At 46.2% G+C, this 19,531-nt stretch overlaps 1 long non-coding RNA gene across 1 annotated transcript; it reads right to left on the bottom strand.

The window, feature by feature from the left end:
* Nucleotides 1–5,242: 5,242 nt before the first annotated feature.
* LOC123495050 (uncharacterized) lies at nucleotides 5,243–8,375 on the bottom strand. Its single transcript, XR_006666907.2, has 3 exons — nucleotides 7,631–8,375; nucleotides 7,400–7,482; nucleotides 5,243–7,292 (listed from the first exon to the last, which is right to left on the bottom strand). It is a non-coding gene; the product is annotated as an uncharacterized lncRNA (long non-coding RNA).
* Nucleotides 8,376–19,531: the final 11,156 nt, after the last annotated feature.

Below are 19,531 nucleotides of genomic sequence, written 5' to 3'. Positions count from 1 at the left end.
CGTGCTCGGGAAGAAGCGGCGCATCTGATGGCGTAGGTCACGGCCACCGAGGAGCACCGAGGCGAGGGCTGTTTCGAGGACGGCGGACGGTGGCAACGGGCGATGATGGACTTGGCACTCCAGGCCACCCGAGGTGGAGGAGAAGATGTGGGGACGTTCGGGATGCTCCGGGCTGTCTACTGGAAGTGGAAAGAGGGAGAGGGAGGTTCGGACTCGAGCTAATTTAGGAGGGAGGCCGCGGCGGCCATGGTGGTGATGGGGGTTGAGGAGAGCGGATCGAGCTCGGGCAAGGCACTAGGGAGGACTAGAGGAGCGAGGCGAGGCTGGGGGTGAGCTCGAACGAGGCCGGGGATGGCTATTTATAGCTGGGCGAGGGAGTGTCACGCTGGCGTCGCCGCGGACGCGTGCGCGCGCGCTCGAGCTCGGGGGAAGGCGACGGGGAGACGCAGGGAGGAGCCCACGGGGCAGAGGGAGCCCACGGAGCACGGGGAGGAAGAAGACGGCGACGAACAGAGCCAAATGGCCACTGTTCGCCCGTGGTCACGCGGCGGCGAGCGTCAGTGAGCAAGCGGACAGAGGGGGAGCGTGGTCCAGGTGATCGGCGACGACGAGAGGAAGACAATGGACATGCTGACGCGCGCTAAGACGACTAGGGGGAAGCGGACGAAGCAGAAACGGCGCCCTGGACGCGGCCACTGCGCACAGAGCGCGTGCACAGGCACGCCATCGTCGCAGTCACCACATGAAACAGGGCAGTCAATGCTCTACAGCACCCAAAACGTTGTCTAGCTGATAGTCCTTCCAAGATAGGTTTCAAATGCGGTGGTAGATCGATGAAACATGCTCTGGTTAAATGGTAAGAACCCTCTGAAGTTTACTGCAGTAAACTTGATCGTATACTGTTGGTTTACAGGGACTTGGTTGGATCCAAAAGGTTTGTCTGGGGTGTTTGGCTTAGGAAGTACTACCATACTGGGGAGGTTTGAAGGAAATGGACCAAGATTTAATGCACTTGCTTTGCAACTGCATAATCTGGTCCAGAAACTTGATCAGGAAGGTGCACTCACATGGAGTGTCAAACTGAGCTCAAATTGGGCAAGGCAGAGTCATTTGGTCCTATGAATATGCTCAAAAAGTCTCATACCAATTGGCCAAGCCAAACTGGTACTTGCTTCACAAACATCTCCTCTGGACAGAAACTTGCAAAAATTCTAGAGGAATAATGGCTTGATGAACCATGCCCAAATTGGGTGGAAGTAGATTATATGGATAATAGAAGGCCTAGAACAATTGGCAGCCATAATGGAGCAAGATAAAATATACTTGCTTCACAAACTGAAATTTTGGACAGAATCAAAGAATTGAAGATGAGCTCACATGGGGGCATGAAATGAGCTCTACGTTGTGTAGGGCTATGATATGATGATATGAGGGATCATGCAAAATGGCAACTCATTTGGATATGCCTAGCTTGCACCTCCTTCACAAAGCTTCTTTCTGGAAAGAAACTTTGGAAAATCATGATTAAATAATTACTAGGCAAATGAGGTTTCATTTTGGCATGTGGCCATTATATGGACAGGAAAAGGTGTCAAAGGAGTTTGGGGTCAATTGGGAAAAGGAAAATAGCACTTGCCTCACAATGTGCCATTTAGGGCAGAATAGGAAATGAATTATTTGAGCATGATGATAAACATGACAAATGAAATATTTTGCCATATTTGAGAAATATATGACCCAAACAATTTATGAGAATTATTTGGGAATTTTAGGAGTGATGGAAATAAAGGTTGCTTCACAACCTAGGGCAATTTGAGTTATTCCTTTAATAGAAAATTAATATTCCCAATAAAAAGAATATTGGGATTTGGGCTAGGAGGAAAATGACAGGGTCTAGGGAAGGGTTTGGGAATGACAAGCCACTCTGGAAACAAAGAAGAGGGCATCTTCTTCAGTTTCCAGACCACAAAGCCACGGAAAAAGAAAACTCAAGCAAAAACCTCAGAAAAACAAAAGAAAAAGAAAGGGCCAAAAATCAGGCTGTCACAAACCTTACCCCCTTAAAGAAATCTCGTCCTCGAGATTTGGTTGCTCAGGGAACAAGTATGAAGATACTGACTTAAGGAAACCGCTTCCAACTCGGGTATCCTTTTTCTTATTTTTGTTCCCACTAAATTTTTATCTGACTGGCCCTGGGGTGGTTTGCTTTAATATATCCATATTCTTACAGATCTTACCTTGCTTGTTCATGCTTATACATGCTCCAATTTCTTTTTAGATCTGCTGACTTAGCTGACTGTGATTGATTCTCACGACTAAAATATATGTCGGTCTCACAAATCGAAGAGTGATTTCCGCTGGGTGTGTCATCCGTCACTGACAATCTTTCATGAAGTGGCGATCAGATTTTTCTAGTGGACACCCAAGCTCTAACTCCTTGCATTGGGTTTCTCCACTAAATGCAGGTCCTTTGGGTTCCAAACAGTGAGTTGGGTCATAACCGCTTTCCTGACAGATTCTGGCTTATCGCGGAAGTTTCTGAATCACCTTAACTGGTTCCATTGTCTTGAGTATCGGATCCGTACCAAATATTTGATTGTCGCCTGCATCACCGGTCTTGCTCCTTCATTATTGTTTTCTTGGTTTGGATCCTTGGCTAAAAGAGCCGGGTCATATTGCTTCTTCGTATCACCATAGGTACTGTCGGTGCATTTTTCGGCAATCGTAGCTTATCCTCAATTTTTTGACAAGGTAACCCATTAAATGGCAGGTTCAACACCCCTCAAGTTCTGACTGCAGGAAAATGATCATCCGAACCTTTGCAAGAAATCGGCAAATAAATCAGTAGCCACCAGAACGGTCTTTACAACTTAGATCTGGGACATTACTGAAATAACTCAACCACGGCTCAGGACGGCCGAAAAGTAGCTCAGAACATGAGATCGGGTTGATAAGAAGAAGGTGGCAGCTCCCTAAAATAGCCAAAAAGCAGCTATAGGGCTACTGTCACAAAAAGAAACTCAACAGTTGTACGAGACGGCCGAAAAACAGCTCGGAACTCGTGACAGTCGTTGAAGAGAGAAATAAAAATCGGCATCCACCCCGGATAGCTAAAAACAACTTAGATCTCAGGCGTGGTGCCGTCATTGGAGAAAAAGGGGACAAGGGCTCATCAGGATCATTTTCCAGGTTCACAGGTACTTGTATTGAGCTCATTGATGGCGTCAATCCTCATAATCCTTTGTCCCACTGCGGTGTATACTGTCTTTCTTCTCTTAACCATCTTCACGTGGTTGTCAGATCCTCATCCGAGTGACTTGTAAGATCTTGGTGGTATGCCCACTGCATATATATGAGAATCTGATTCCCGAGACAGACGTGTATTCTGACTGATTCTTGCTTCTGACCAAAATGTTGCGGATCTGATTCTTGGGATTCACTGCCATATGTTGTCAATTCACAGTGTACTACCTTGTACCAATGTCTTACTGAGGAAGATTGGCTGGCTTGTGCTCGAAACTTTCATCGGACAGCTTGCTGAAAAAGACTGGGTATCGTGCTTCAGAAGCTTACCCCCTTAAAGACTTTGCTAGGGAAAGACTCAGTACCTTATGTCGGAAGGTTTTGCGGTTGCTTACTGAAGAAGGCAGAGCACCTTGTACGGGAAATCATCCAGGTATGGTACTGAGGAAGATAGATGAATCTTGCCTTGGAAGCTTCTCGGGTATCTTGCGAGGGAAGATTGGGTTGCTTACACCAGAAGCTTCTTATTGTGATATGCGGACCGATTTCCACATATATAACCATCTTAATATTTTTGTTATTGATTTCTTGTATGAAACGGGGTTTTGCAGGACTATCCTCCTTTCTGAGTACATGCCATATTTTTGCTTGCTTCCAGGTACATCGGGTTCCAAAATCATCCTCAACGAAAAATTAAACTTGTATCTGAGCCATACCTTTGATAATATTCTGTCAACCTTGCACACAATTTATCTTCTTGCTGATTTGATCATTTCTGCTATGAGGAGTGAACGCTGAGGGAGACTTGACACTCAGTAACATGATCAGATATCCCCCAATCTAAATGCAGTCAGCTGAGAATTCCATATTGTTGTGAGGAGTGCACATTATTGCAAACTTTATACTGACATTCCATCCAGGATTTCTTTTGTATTCAGACGAGCTATTTTCCAATTTCACTGCAGTCTGCTGACAATTCCATTCAGTTTAGCTGAGTTTCCAAATATATGCATTTCTTGCTGACTCTTCGGGTCCGGTGTCGGCTGACGAGCAACTTTAATAGGGGGGAAATTTGTAACACTGAAGGCCCAAAGAAAGAAACAAAAGAAACGACTAAGACAAAATCACACAAGCATACTACTAATATAATTAATCAAGCAATCATCACATATTACTGCTACTCACACCATAATATGCGTGCACACCTAAGCACACAAATCGCACGGAAACTCCGGTATTACGGTCTAATATGCTGTGGCGGTGTGCACGAAAATTATATCCATGTGTGGAAGGAGTTGGCGTAACCGAAGCTACACCAAGCACTAGCTGAACAGTGACTGGATCTAGATGGATACAAAGGTGAGGACGGACTTGACGATCAAGTAGCGAGACACAAAAGTCACGACCACATCATCATCAAGCGTACGAAAGGGATTTGTACACGTCCAAAGAATAGAATGACTGGGTAGGGTAGCGGTGGAAAAACAAGGCTCGCTGGCATTGCCCTTTTCTGATAACCAAGATCAGTAAGGGTTGCCAGAGGGACGAGATGGATGGCATGATTCGGGATAGAAACAAGTCTATCACCGAAATAATATGGGTGGGTGACGGAAAAATATACGCGATACCTGAGCATAACTCCTGCAAATGGTGTCTGGAACACTTGGGACCAGGGCATCACTCTCCTGGGACAGAGATAACGCCGAACACCTAAGAGCAGACATGCTAAGAAGGAGGGTGCAGGCGGTGGACCGAAAACGATGCCACCTACACTCACAAGATTAACCGTTAGTGAAAAAAAATCTATATGCATGCTATGCGACAAACAAATGCAACAATCAAGTGCAACAAACCAACTGGGGTCTATACTACCGCTTTCTAACGTTTGCGCGGGCTAGGGCATCCTACAGCCAGACCTGCTCTGATACCAAGCCTGTGGCACCCTGGCTCAGAGAAACTGGAACGCCCCATATTCTAGCCCAGAGATCGAGATGAAGTCTTCTGGAATACGGCACTGCTTAGCATTGAACAAACCAGCTTTCTATTATTACACGAATCTGAATACAAGGCCTCCGATATTATAATGAATAACATCGGCACGGCGACACTACGCCATCCTCAGTTGCTCAATGCAAGCAGTAGAACAACTCGAAGCAGCGGAATAACTCTAGCAGCGGAACAACGACGACGGTGGTGAACTCCACTCCGCAGGGACTCTGGCTGGAACGCTTATCCTAGCTCGCGAACACTGGAACAAAACCAAACAAGCAAGCAATCCAGGCACGACCTGCAAACTGGCATGACACGCCAGGTCAGTACATTGAATGTACTTGCAAGCTCACAATAACCAGAAGCATTCAAGACAAACAACAACATGGCAATTACAGGTTACTCAGGAATTATCACAAGATCATCAAAAAAACAAGGCATGAACAACATGAACATAATACTGCTAGAACAATATGATCATGGCAAAAACAACATGAACATAATACTGCTAGAACAATATGATCATGGCATGAACATATAAATCTGATGATACTAGCATGCAACATGATGACACTACATGCACCATTTATTCTGCTCAGGTTACCTTGTAACCGTCACACGCATCACTTACCAACTTCGGACATTACACGATCATCTAAGGATCGAATCAAGCTTGGTATAAACAATACCGTAGTAATCATCAAATGACCACAAGGAGCTTGATCTTTACCCACGATTCTCGCACAACATCACGAATATCCAACAACTCGGTATCCTCGATACCACGGTGATCATTCTGGCGATCACAACCATGACCAACACTTGGTCTCAAACAGTGATCCTTCCGGCGATAACAACCAACTTATATCCTCATCGAACAGTGGTCGTTATTAAGCACATTATTATTATTACTGTTGACTCATAGTGTGACCAACTACGAACTGGGCCCTTACTCGCGGGCGCGGCTATCGATAGATTTAATAGACACTCTGCAGAGGTTAGTACACTGTACCCACACTACGGAACCCATGGCCTCGCACTCCCATTCGGGTGGACCAACGGCGTTCCGACAAAACCGATCTACTGCCATGACACTCTCCCGGCCACTCCGACCCACTCCCAACTGGGCTAGTCCTGGGTGGCCCCGTGTCTACCAAAGACACAACGACCACCGTCGTGGCCAAAACGTCCCTCACGGGGACCGGATCCATAACAACAACAACGAGCACACAAGGTTATGTCTGCTTACCAGGCCAGGGTACGCACGCCCATAACCTTCCCTCATTGGAGGCACCGGCGAGAGGCACGACAATAGACCCAGTTAGGACCTTTCCATAAAGGTAAGCGTGGTTGCACTGGTCAGCTCGATATGGTGGCACCATGACTCGGCCAACAGTTGTTCAAGTTCAATTTAATCCGGTTAAACTTGAATGCAAATATGCTGAGCCATGATAAAATACATGATGCAAGTACAATGCAAGCATGATATCAACAATATCATGAGAGTACCACATAACTATCCACCATATCAACAATGAATCATATCCAACTAAGCATGGCATACTGACTCACATGAACATCATAATTACATACTTCTCCGAAACATAGCATGACCACTAGCATCAACAATAAATATCATGCAAGAACATATCAACAATGCCATCATGGAAGCATTCAACCAACTGCATGCAATGGAACATGCATAACAACGGTACTCGGGACAGATGGTAGTCATGCACCGAAGACCATCACCAACATCAACATGTACTACTAGCAAGCATAAGCATATGAAAGGAATACTAACAACTAGCAGGGCATGACAACCAGGTGCATAACAACATAGCAAGAAAGTAAGCACTAGTCTAGAAGCATTACCGAAACAATGATAACCATATTTTAAACAAGCAACATTTAATAAATATTCAAGTTGAAAACCATGGCTACTGCATGACTATCATGCAAGTGGGTATTGTGGCTTGCCTGGGGATGAAGAAGGCACCGGGGAGAAGTGCGGTGAAGCCACGGAAAGATTTGCCGGAAACAGTTCTCTCTCGGAGGGGCTGTTTACGTGCAAGGGCAAAAAGGTTATTTCCAGAATGTTAAACATAGTGAAAATGATACCAACAAAACGGGCTCGACGAGACGAAGAAGTGGGCTTTGGAATCACCTCAAACGGAGTTACGGTTGCGGAGTTATGAGGTGTAGAAGATCAGGGACATTTCTGTAAAAATAATATTCACAGCCGGGTCCCTGAGTGGATAAGGCAGAGGCGCAAAATTAGAAATACGCTTTCTGACCAGGAAAACGTATTTTCGGCTGATGGAAGAAAGAAGTACGCTTTCGTTCGATGAAAGCGTACAACAGGAATACGCCTTTGGGCAAATGAAAACGCACTCACCCGTGGCGCTTCGACTTATCCACGTCATCAACAGCGGGGCCGGGCTCCTGGGTCACTTACAGGTGGGGCCCGCCGTTGACTCTCTCTCCTCCCTCGTTCCTTCTTCTTCCTGCCGCGCTCAAGAGAGGCAGAGGCGAGGCCGGCCGCCTCGACGGCGAGTCCCGGCGACTCCGGCCATCTCCCGCGGAGCTCGGCACACCGGCGTGCTCGGGAAGAAGCGGCGCATCTGATGGCGTAGGGCACGGCCATCGAGGAGCACCGAGGCGAGAGCAGTTTTGAGGACGGCGGACGGTGGCTACGGGCGATGATGGACTTGGCACTCCTGGCCACCCGAGGAGGAGGAGAAGATGTCGGGAGGTTCAGGATGCTCCGGGCTGTCTACTAGAAGTGGAAAGAGGGAGAGGGAGTCTCGGACTCGAGCTAATTTAGGAGGGAGGCCGCGGCGGCCATGGTGGCGATGGGGGTCGAGGAGAGCGGCTCGAGCTCGGGCAAGGCACTAGGGAGGACTAGAGGAGCGAGTCGAGGCTGGTGGTGAGCTCGAACGAGGCCGGGGATGGCTATTTATAGCCGGGCAAGGGAGTGTCGCGCTGGCGTCGCCGCGGACGCGTGTGCGCGCGCTCGAGCTCGGGGGAAGGCGACGGGGACACGCAGGGAGGAGCCCACGTGGCAGAGGGAGCCCACGGAGCACGGGGAGGAAGAAGACGGCGACGAACAGAGCCAAATGGCCACTGTCCGCCCGTGGTCACGTGGCCGCGAGCGTCGGTGAGCAAGCGGACGGAGGGGGAGCGGGGTCCAGGTGATCGGCGACGACGAGAGGAAGACAATGGACATGCTCACGCACGCTAAGACGACGAGGGGGAAGCGGACGAAGCAGAAACGGCGCCCTGGACGCGGCCACTGCGCACAGAGCGCGTGCACAGGCACGCCATCGTCGTAGTCACCACGTGAACCAGGGCATTCAATGCTCTACAGCACCCAAAACGTTGTCTAGCTGATAGTCCTTCCAAGATAGGTTTCAAATGCGGTGGTAGATCGATGAAACATGCTCTGGTTAAATGGTAAGAACCCTCTGAAGTTTACTGCAGTAAACTTGATCGTATACTGTTGATTTACAGGGACTTGGTTGGGTCCAAAAGGTTTGTCTGGGGTGTTTGGGTTATGAAGGACTACTATACTGGGGATTTTGGCAGGAAATGGACCAAGATTTAATGCACTTGCTTTGCAACTGCATAATCTGGTCCAGAAACTTGACCAGGAAGGTGCACTCACATGGAGTGTCAAATTGAGCTCAAATTGGGCAAGGCAGAGTCATTTGGTCCTATGAAGATGCTCAAAAAGTCTCATACCAATTGGCCAAGCCAAACTGGTACTTGCTTCACAAACATCTCCTCTGGACAGAAACTTGCAAAAATTCTAGAGGAATAATGGCTTGATGGACCATGCCCAAAATAGGTGGAGGTAGGTTATATGGATAATAGAAGGCCTAGAACAATTGGCAGCCATAATGGAGCAAGATAAAATATACTTGCTTCACAAACTGAAATTTGGACAGAATCAAAGAATTGAAGATGAGCTCACATGGGGGCATGACATGAGCTCTACTTTGGTGGAGGGCTATGATATGATGATATGAGGGATCATGCAAAATGGCAACTCATTTGGATATTCCTAGCTTGCACCTCCTTCACAAAGCTTTTTTCTGGATAGAAACTTTGGAAAATCATAATTAAATAATTACTAGGCAAATGAGGTTTCATTTTGGCATGTGGCAATGATATGGACAGGAAAAGGTGTCAAAGGAGTTTGAGGTCAATTGGGAAAAGGAAAATAGCACTTGCTTCACAATGTGCCATTTAGGGCAGAATAGGAAATGCATTATTTGAGCATGATGATAAACATGACAAATGAAATATTTTGCCATATTTGAGAAAGATATGACCCAGACAATTTATGAGAGTTATTTGGGAATTTTAGGAGTGATGGAAATAAAGGTTGCTTCACAACCTAGGGCAATTTGAGTTATTCCTTTAATAGAAAAGGAATATTCCCAATAAAAAGAATATTGGGATTTGGGCTAGGAGGAAAATGACAGGGTCTAGGGAAGGGTTTGGGAATGACAAGCCATTCTGGAAACAAAGAAGAGGGCGTCTTCTTCAGTTTCCAGACCACAAAGCCACGGAAAAAGAAAACTCAAGCAAAAACCTCAGAAAAACAAAAGAGAAAGAAAGGGCCAAAAAACAGGCTGTCACACAGAATGTCTGAGTACTACAATCACTTGAATCAAGTGGGAGTTAATCTTCCAGATAAGATAGTGATTGACAGAGTTCTCTAGTCACTATCACCAAGTTAATAGAACTTCGTGATGAACTATAATATACAAGGGATAACGGAAACGATTCCCAAGCTCTTCGTGATGCTGAAATCGACAAAGGTAGAAATCAAGAAAAGCATCAAGTGTTGACGGTTGACAAGACCACTAGTTTCAAGAAAAGGGCAAAGGGAAGAAGGGGAACTTCAAGAAGAACATCAAGCAAGTTGCTGCTCAAGTGAAGAAGCCCAAGTCTGGACCTAAGCCTGAAACTGAGTGCTTCTACTGCAAAGGAAATGGTCACTGGAAGTGGAACTGCCCCAAGTATTTGGCGGATAAGAAGGATGGCAAAGTGAACAAAGTTATATTTGATATACATGTTATTGATGTGTACTTTACTAGTGTTTATAGCAACCCCTCAGTATTTGATACCAGTTCAGTTGCTAAGATTAGTAACTCGAAACAGGAGTTGCAGAATGAACAGAGACTAGTTAAGGGTGAAGTGACGATGTGTGTTGGAAGTGGTTCCAAGATTGCTATGATCATCATCGCACACTCCCTATACTTTCGGGATTAGTGTTGAACCTAAATAAGTGTTATTTGGTGTTTGCGTTGAGCATGAATATGATTTGATCATGTTTATTGCAATACGGTTATTCATTTAAGTTAGAGAATAATTGTTGTTCTGTTTACATGAATAAAACCTTTTATGGTCATACACCCAATGAAAATGGTTTGTTGGATCTCGATCGTAGTGATACACATATTCATAATATTGAAGCCAAAAGATGCAAAGTTAATAATGATAGTGCAACTTATTTGTGGCACTGCCGTTTAGGTCATATTGGTGTAAAGCGCATGAAGAAACTCCATGTTGATGGGATTTTGGAATCACTTGATGCTTGCGAACCATGCCCTATGGGCAAGATGACTAAGACTTCGTTCTCCGGAACAATGGAGCGAGCAACTGAATTATTGGAAATAATACATACTGATGTATGCGATCCGATGAGTGTTGAGGCTCGCGGCGGGTATCATTATTTTCTGACCTTCACAGATGATTTGAGCAGATATGGGTATATCTACTTGATGAAACATTAGTCTGAAACATTTGAAAAGTTCATATAATTTCAGAGTGAAGTGGAAAATCATCGTAACAAGAAAATAAAGTTTCTACGATCTGATCGTGGAGGAGAATATTTGAGTTACGAGTTTGGTCTTCATTTGAAACAACGCGGAATAGTTTCGCAACTAACGCCACCTGGAACACCACAGCGTAATGGTGTGTCTGAACATCGTAACCGTACTTTATTAGATATGGTGCAATCTATGATGTCTCTTACCGATTTACCACTATCGTTTTGGAGTTATGCATTAGAGACAGATGCATTCACGTTAAATAGGGCACCATCTAAATCCGTTGAGACGACACCATATGAACTGTGGTTTGGCAAGAAACCAAAGTTGTCGTTTCTTAAAGATTGGGGATGCGATGCTTATGTGAAAAAAGTTCCACCTGATAAGCTCAAACCCAAATCGGAGAAATGTGTCTTCATAGGATACCAAAGGAGACAGTTGGGTACACCTTCTATCACAGATCCGAAGGCAAGACATTCGTTGCTAAGAATGGATCCTTTCTAGAGAAGGAGTTTCTCTCGAAAGAAGTGAGTGGGAGGAAACTAGAACTTGATGAGCTAACTGTACCTGCTCCCTTATTGGAAATTAGTTCATCACAGAAACCGGTTCCTGTGACACCTACACCAATTAGTGAGGAAACTAATGATGATGATCATGAAGCTTCACATCAAGTTACTACCGAACCTCGTAGGTCAACCAGAGTGAGATCCGCACCAGAGTGGTACGGTAATCCTGTTCTGGAAGTCATGTTACTAGACCATGACGAACCTACGAACTATGAAGAAGCGATGGTGAGCCCAGATTCCGCAAAATGGCTTGAGGCCATGAAATCTGAGATGGGATCCATGTATGAGAACAAAGTGTGGACTTTGGTTGACTTGCCCGATGATCGGCAAGCAATTGAGAATAAATGGATCTTCAAGAAGAAGACAGACGCTGACGGTAATGTTACTGTCTATAAAGCTCGACTTGTTGCGAAAGGTTTTCGACAAGTTCAAGGGATTGACTATGATGAGACCTTCTCACCCGTAGCGATGCTTAAGTCCGTCCGAATCATGTTAGCGATTTCCGTATTTTATGATTATGAAATTTGGCAAATGGATGTAAAGACTGCATTCCTGAATGGATTTCTGGAAGAAGAGTTGTATATGATGCAACCTGAAGGTTTTATCGATCCAAAGGGAGCTAACAAAGTGTGCAAGCTCCAGCGATCCATTTATGGACTGGTGCAAGCCTCTCGGAGTTGGAATAAACGCTTTGATAGTGTGATCAAAGCATATGGTTTTATACAAACTTTTGGAGAAGCCTGTATTTACAAGAAAGTGAGTGGGAGCTCTGTAGCATTTCTAATCTTATATGTGGATGACATATTGTTGATTGGAAATGATATAGAATTTCTGGATAGCATAAAAGGATACTTGAATAAGAGTTTTTCAATGAAGGACCTCGGTGAAGCTGCTTACATATTGGGCATCAAGATCTATAGAGATAGATCAAGACGCTTAATTGGACTTTCACAAAGCACATAGCTTGACAAAGTTTTGAAGAAGTTCAAAATGGATCGAGCAAAGAAAGGGTTCTTGCCTGTGTTACAAGGTGTGAAGTTGAGTAAGACTCAATGCCCAACCACTACAGAAGATAGAGAGAAAATGAAAGATGTTCCCTATGCTTCAGCCATAGGCTCTATCATGTATGCAATGCTGTGTACCAGACCTTATGTGTGCCTTGCTATAAGTTTAGCAGGGAGATACCAAAGTAATCCAGGAGTGGATCACTGGACAGCGGTCAAGAACATCCTGAAATACCTAAAAAGGACTAGGGATATGTTTCTCGTTTATGGAGGTGACAAAGAGCTCATTGTAAATGGTTACGTTGATGCAAGCTTTGACACTGATCCTGACAATTCTAATTCACAAACCGGATACGTGTTTATATTGAACGGTGGAGCTGTCAGTTGGTGCAGTTCTAAATAAAGCGTCGTGGCGGGATCTACGTGTGAAGCGGAGTACATAGCTGCTTCGGAAGCAGCAAATGAAGGAGTCTGGATGAAGGAGTTCATATCCGATCTAGGTGTCATACCTAGTGCATCGGGTCCAATGAAAATCTTCTGTGACAATACTGGTGCAATTGCCTTGGCAAAGGAATCCAGATTTCACAAGAGGACCAAGCACATCAAAAGACGCTTCAATTCCATCCGGGACCAAGTCCAGGTGGGAGACATAGAGATTTGCAAGATACATACGGATCTGAATGTTGCAGACCCGTTGACTTAGCCTCTTCCACGAGCAAAACATGACCAGCACCAAGGCTCCATGGGTGTTAGATTCATTACTGTGTAATCTAGATTATTGACTCTAGTGCAAGTGGGAGACTGAAGGAAATATGCCCTAGAGGCAATAATAAAGTTATTATTTATTTCCTTATTTCATGATAAATGTTTATTATTCATGCTAGAATTGTATTAACCGGAAACATAATACATGTGTGAATACATAGACAAAACAGAGTGTCACTAGTATGCCTCTACTTGACTAGCTCATTGATCAAAGATGGTTAAGTTTCCTAGCCATAGACATGAGTTGTCATTTGATAAACGGGATCACATCATTAGGAGAATGATGTGATTGACTTGACCCATTCCGTTAGCTTAGCACTTGATCGTTTTAGTATATTGCTATTGCTTTCTTCATGACTTATACATGTTCCTATGACTATGAGATTATGCAACTCCCGATTACCGGAGGAACACTTTGTGTGCTACCAAACGTCACAACGTAACTGGGTGATTATAAAGGTGCTCTACAGGTGTCTCTGAAGGTACTTGTTGAGTTGGCATACTTCGAGATTAGGATTTGTCACTCCGATTGTTGGAGAAGTTTCTCTGGGCCCACTCGGTAATACACATCACTATAAGCCTTGCAAGCATTGTAACTAATGAGTTAGTTGTGGGATGATGTATTACGGAACGAGTAAAGAGACTTGCCGGTAACGAGATTGAACTAGGTATTGAGATACCGACGATCGAACCTCGGGCAAGTAACATACCGATGACAAAGGGAACAACGTATGTTGTTATGTGGTCAAGAATGGAGAACCACACTTGTCTAGCAAAGACGCAGCCGAGAAGGATGTGGTTGATTGTCTCCGGCTCCTGATCACAGAAGGGGCAAGCCGGAGGATGCGGTAGGTGCCGACGCGCAAGCCTGTCAGCCGTCCAAGACCTCTCCCGAGCCGCCAGCCATGCGAAGATTTTGCAGGTCACCGGTGCTCTTGACCGCCAGATTTGCACAGCCCCAACGGCCTCCACTCTCCCAGCAAAGAACGCCCGGTAGGCCGATCTCGCCGAGAAGGACCCATTTGGTTCCCAAGCCCAGATCAATCTATCTTCCATGCCATCCACAAGCTGGATATGTTGGGTTCTGTCCACAAGCTGCAGGAACTCGGTGAGGGCTTGGGGACTCATGTTAGGCGACACATCTAGCCACCAACCTTCGGTTATGGCTTGTCTCACTGTTCTCTTTCGCGCTCTTCTTTTGACTGCAGCGAATCGATTTGGCATGAGGTCCTGGATTCTTCCATCCCATAGCCACCAGTCAGTCCAGAACAAAGCCACCTCTCCATTTCCTATCGTGCACTTCGTCGCCGCCTTGTATATGCTCAAGGAGTCCGGCGAAACTTGAATGTTGAACTCATTCCATGGCCGGTCGCGCTCCGTTCGCATTAGCCAAGGCCATCTTGCTCGGAGTGCGGCGTTGAGAATGCGCAAATTCGGAATGCCGAGGCCACCATATTCCTTTGGCGCGCACACCTGATCCCATGCCACAAGACAATGACCGCCATGCATGTCTCGGCGTCCCTTCCACAAGAAACCGCGACATATCTTATTTGCAGCTTCGATGGTTTTCACTGGCAGGTCCAGTGCCACCATCGCATGTATGGGCATGGACGCTAGCGTGGTCTTTACTAGCTCCAGACGCCCAGCCCGGAAGAGCAGTCTTGCTTGCCATGTGGGAAGGCGATCGGCCATTCTATCCACCACGTACTGCAACTGCGATGCCGATATCTTGCGCAAGCCCAAAAAAATTTATCTCATCATATAAAGAATTTCTCCTATTATTGTAAGCAAGGATTGTCAGCCAACAATTTGTGCAAATGTGCAGTTCTAGATAAGAGGCATAGCATTTGAATTCTCGTCGGAAAAAATACTGTCATAGCACTGCAAAGTGTGTATCATAAATACAGTTTTTTTATGGGACACAGTTTATCTGTCAAATGGTGAGACGCCTACGTGGTAACTTTGTCAATCTCAAACTCCAATCTTTGGTATTTTGTGTGTGTGTGTATGCACGTTGCACTCGGCATTTTATAAGAACAATTCCTGAATATAAAAAACACATGGATAGACTATACATTCAGCCCAGATCTAATATGACACACAGTACATAGCTTGGCACTCCATTATTAGGTCCTAAACAAAATGAGAAATGACTCACTCCCAAGCAAGCAAGTCACGATTAACATGGAAATCAGATGAATATACCCCACAAATCCTGGATGCATCGTGTCAATCATGTTTCTATTTAATTCACCAATCTCAATCGAACCATCTCTTCGTCTTCGCGTGTGTGTACTTGTCCAGATTTAGTCTTAATAGAATACTGATATAGTAGTAGTATTAGTTTAGAATGTCCGATGCTGGCAGGCGTGGCATGGCCTTTTTGCAAAAGCAATGGGAATAGTCTAGCAAAAGAAAGATAGATCAGGCTCGCGTTTTGCGCATGCAGTGGCATGATCATTCAGACTTCTGAGTTCAGAGCCGGCATTTAGAATTGACTTGGGCACTATTTCTACCCTACGCTTATGGACTGCCTTACCTGAATGGCATGGCAAAACAGTGTCCCGTAGAATCTCCAAGTCAGCGGTCGGGCAGAATTTAGCACCGACGAAGGGCGGAGGCGGGCGGCGCCGTCAGATAAATTCAGGTAAGGCAATCCATCGGCCCGCGAAGGCCAGCCGGCGTGAAAGAAACAGCCGCCTCGATCGATCGCTGGTGGGATCCCCACGCGCGCGGGGCCGTTCTTCTTGACGTTTTGCCCCCACGGAATCGAGGGAGAGAGATGGATCGCTTCCAGCCGCAGCGTGCCAAATCGCAAATTCTTAGCCACCGGATGCTCCTACTGCAGTTCGCTTCCAGAAGCGCGGGACTGAAATCGACGTCGATCTGATCATCGACGGCCGATCATCATGGGGAGAGTTTCTTTTCAACGTCGGGGGAGAACCGAAGAAGGCTCTAGAAACTTCTGTAGAGTAGCGGCAGCAGCAAATGGTCGCACGACTGGAAGGAGGTCGCTCCATTGACTGTCGCAGGTGCACCGCATGAGCTGACCTGGAGACTGAAAGACCTGACCGCGCCCGATACGAGTTAACGTCAACGATGCGGAAGAGCGAGCTTCATGTTCAAGTTCAACAATTCTCGCTCGCTTGTTCTGAATATACACGCATGCGTATACCTCTGATTTGTATGTACCTGGTGCCGACATGCCAGCTGACTGGCTAAGCACACGCATGCATGCATCTCAATCCACCAACACGTACTGTACGGCGTTTAGTTATGTACAGTATATATGGAAGTAATGAATCCCAAGAGAACGTATCCGGCCCCGGAACAAACAAAAAGGAGAAGATACGATGCAATCATGGATACGGCTGGACTTTGTCTGGTTACTCGGGACGTGGCGCTTTCGGTCTCAGTTCTGGAGCAATCCTACGCGTACGATCCATGAGATGCATTTTTTTGTTTTTGTTATTTAGAACACTGAGATGCATATATGTATCTTTCAAAAAATAAAGAGATGCATATATGTATGACATTTTTTTTCTCGAGAAATGCATACATGTATGACAAGAGCTCAATGTAGTGTAGTGGGCCAGATCAATCAAATTAGCGAGCTCAATGTAGTGGGACAGGGGTAGTGGTAGCACGCGGAAGGGGATGGGCTCGGACACTGCGGGTTGGCGAGATGTGTGAGGCAGAATAGTGGTACAAGCGTAGCTATTTCTGCCATACCGTACCTTTCGCTCGCTGACAGATGGGACCCATATTTGGTAGGACCTACATATCAGTGACCTAATGGTAGGACAGCCCACATCAGGGAATCATCATCCTACACGCAGAAAAATTTCGGCGTCTTGAGGTTTGACCGTTTGAGAGCATATATAACCATACCCTCATACCCGTCCTAAACGTTTGAACGGGTTGCCCAGTCAGTGACCGGACGAAAAAATACCACTCAACCAAGCACCTCATACTCGGCCCAAACGCCCGGACTGACCGACATTCTCATATCCAGCCCATATCTGGGCGGATATGAGGAGGCCCGGACACAGCCGCCACGTAGGCTCGGTCAAGGCGGACCAATCTTAAATCTTCTAAAAATTGACTAGTTCTTCGCATCAATCAGACTCCTCCATTTCTCCCGCCTCTGTGCAGCCACCCACCCCCTCCCTTGCTCGCTATCCTCGTCCGCCTTCATTGATCCGGTCTGCTTGCATGGCCACGGATGACGCCTCAGCGGAATCAGTCAGGCTCCTCAGCTTGGCGACGGATCCTTGCAAGGTGGAGGACCTTGCCCGGAAGGAGCACCGTCGGAGGCAGCGTGAGCGTGAGGCGGCAAAAGGCAGCTACGAATGCGGCCTTCGTGGCCGCTGCAGAGCACATGGACGCGACGCAGGCCAATCCGTCGGCAGTGGCCACGGAGACAACCACCTTCTCGTCGTTGCTTGACTCCGTTACGCCGTCCCAGTGGAACGACATCCCGAATTCGAGCTTTTCGCAAGCCGTCCCTGAGCGGACATGGTGACCGACTCGCCGGTACTCCAAATGCATCAAGCGTCCTCAGGCAATGAGTCTGTTGCCTCCAGCCGTTCACCTGGACTCCATGCCGCTTCTCCTCTGCCGGTGCTCCAAATGCATCAGGCATCCTGATACGTCTCCGTCGTATCTACTTTTCCAAACACTTTTGTCCTTGTTTTGGACTCTAACTTGCATGATTTGAATGGAACTAACCCGGACTGACGCTGTTTTCAGCAGAATTGCCATCGCGTATTTATGTGCAGAAATAAAAGTTCTCGGAATGACCTGAAACTCCACAGAACTTATTTTTGGAAAATATTAAAAATATTGGCGAAAGAATCAAGGCCAGGGGCCCACCACCTGTCCACGAGGGTGGGGGGCGCGCTTGCCCCCTGGGCGCGCCCCCCGGCCTCGTGGGCCCCCTGTTGCTCCACCGACCTCAACTCCAACTCCATATATTCGTGTTCGGGGAGAAAAAATCAGAGAGAAGGATTCATCGCGTTTTACGATACGGAGCCGCCGCCAAGCCCTAAAACCTCTCGGGAGGGCTGATTTGGAGTGCGTTCGGGGCTCCGGAGAGGGGAATCCGCCGGCGTCGTCATCATCAACCATCCTCCATCACTAATTTCATGACGCTCACCGTCGTGCGTGAGTAATTCCATCGTAGGCTTGCTGGACGTCAGTGGGTTGGATGAGATCTATCATGTAATCGAGTTAGTTTTGTTAGGGTTTGATCCCTAGTATCCACTATGTTCCGAGATTGATGTTGCTATGACTTTGCTATGCTTAATGCTTGTCACTAGGGCCCGAGTGCCATGATTTCAGATCTGAACCTATTATGTTTTCATGAATATATGTGAGTTCTTGATCCTATCTTGCAAGTCTATAGTCACCTACTATGTGTTATGATCCGGCAACCCCGAAGTGACAATAATCGGGACCACTCCCGGTGATGACCGTAGTTTGAGGACTTCATGTATTCACTATGTGTTAATGCTTTGGTCCGGTACTCTATTAAAAGGAGGCGTTAATATCCATTAGTTTCCATTAGGACCCCGCTGCCACGGGAGGGTAGGACAAAAGATGTCATGCAGGTTCTTTTCCATAAGCACGTATGACTATATTCGGAATACATGCCTACATTACATTGATGAATTGGAGCTAGTTGTGTGTCACCCTATGTTATGACTGTTACATGATGAACCACATCCGGCATAATTCTCCATCACCGATCCAATGCCTACGAGCTTTTCACATATTGTTCTTCGCTTATTTACTTTTCCGTTGCTACTGTTACAATCATTACAAAACCCAAAAATATTACTTTTGCTATCGTTACCGTTACTTCCATACTACTTTGCTATTAGAGAAAAAAACTAAAGGAGAATACTTAATAATACGGCGAAACATTTATACAAAACACCTATCCCGAGCACACGCAAGGGAACCGTAGACAGGCAAGTGAAATCCAATCCACGAAATACTTTGCTGCAGATACTAAGTTATCCAGGTGTGGTTGAATTGACAACTCAACTGCTAATACTTGAGAATATTCTTTGGCTCCCCTTGTGTCGAATCAATAAATTTGGGTTGAATACTCTAC

This window comes from Aegilops tauschii, chromosome 7, assembly GCF_002575655.3.
Source record: "Aegilops tauschii subsp. strangulata cultivar AL8/78 chromosome 7, Aet v6.0, whole genome shotgun sequence".
NCBI lineage: Eukaryota > Viridiplantae > Streptophyta > Magnoliopsida > Poales > Poaceae > Aegilops > Aegilops tauschii.
The sequence above is the reverse complement of the archived record's forward strand: the minus strand, read 5'-3'. Positions and strand labels throughout refer to the sequence as shown.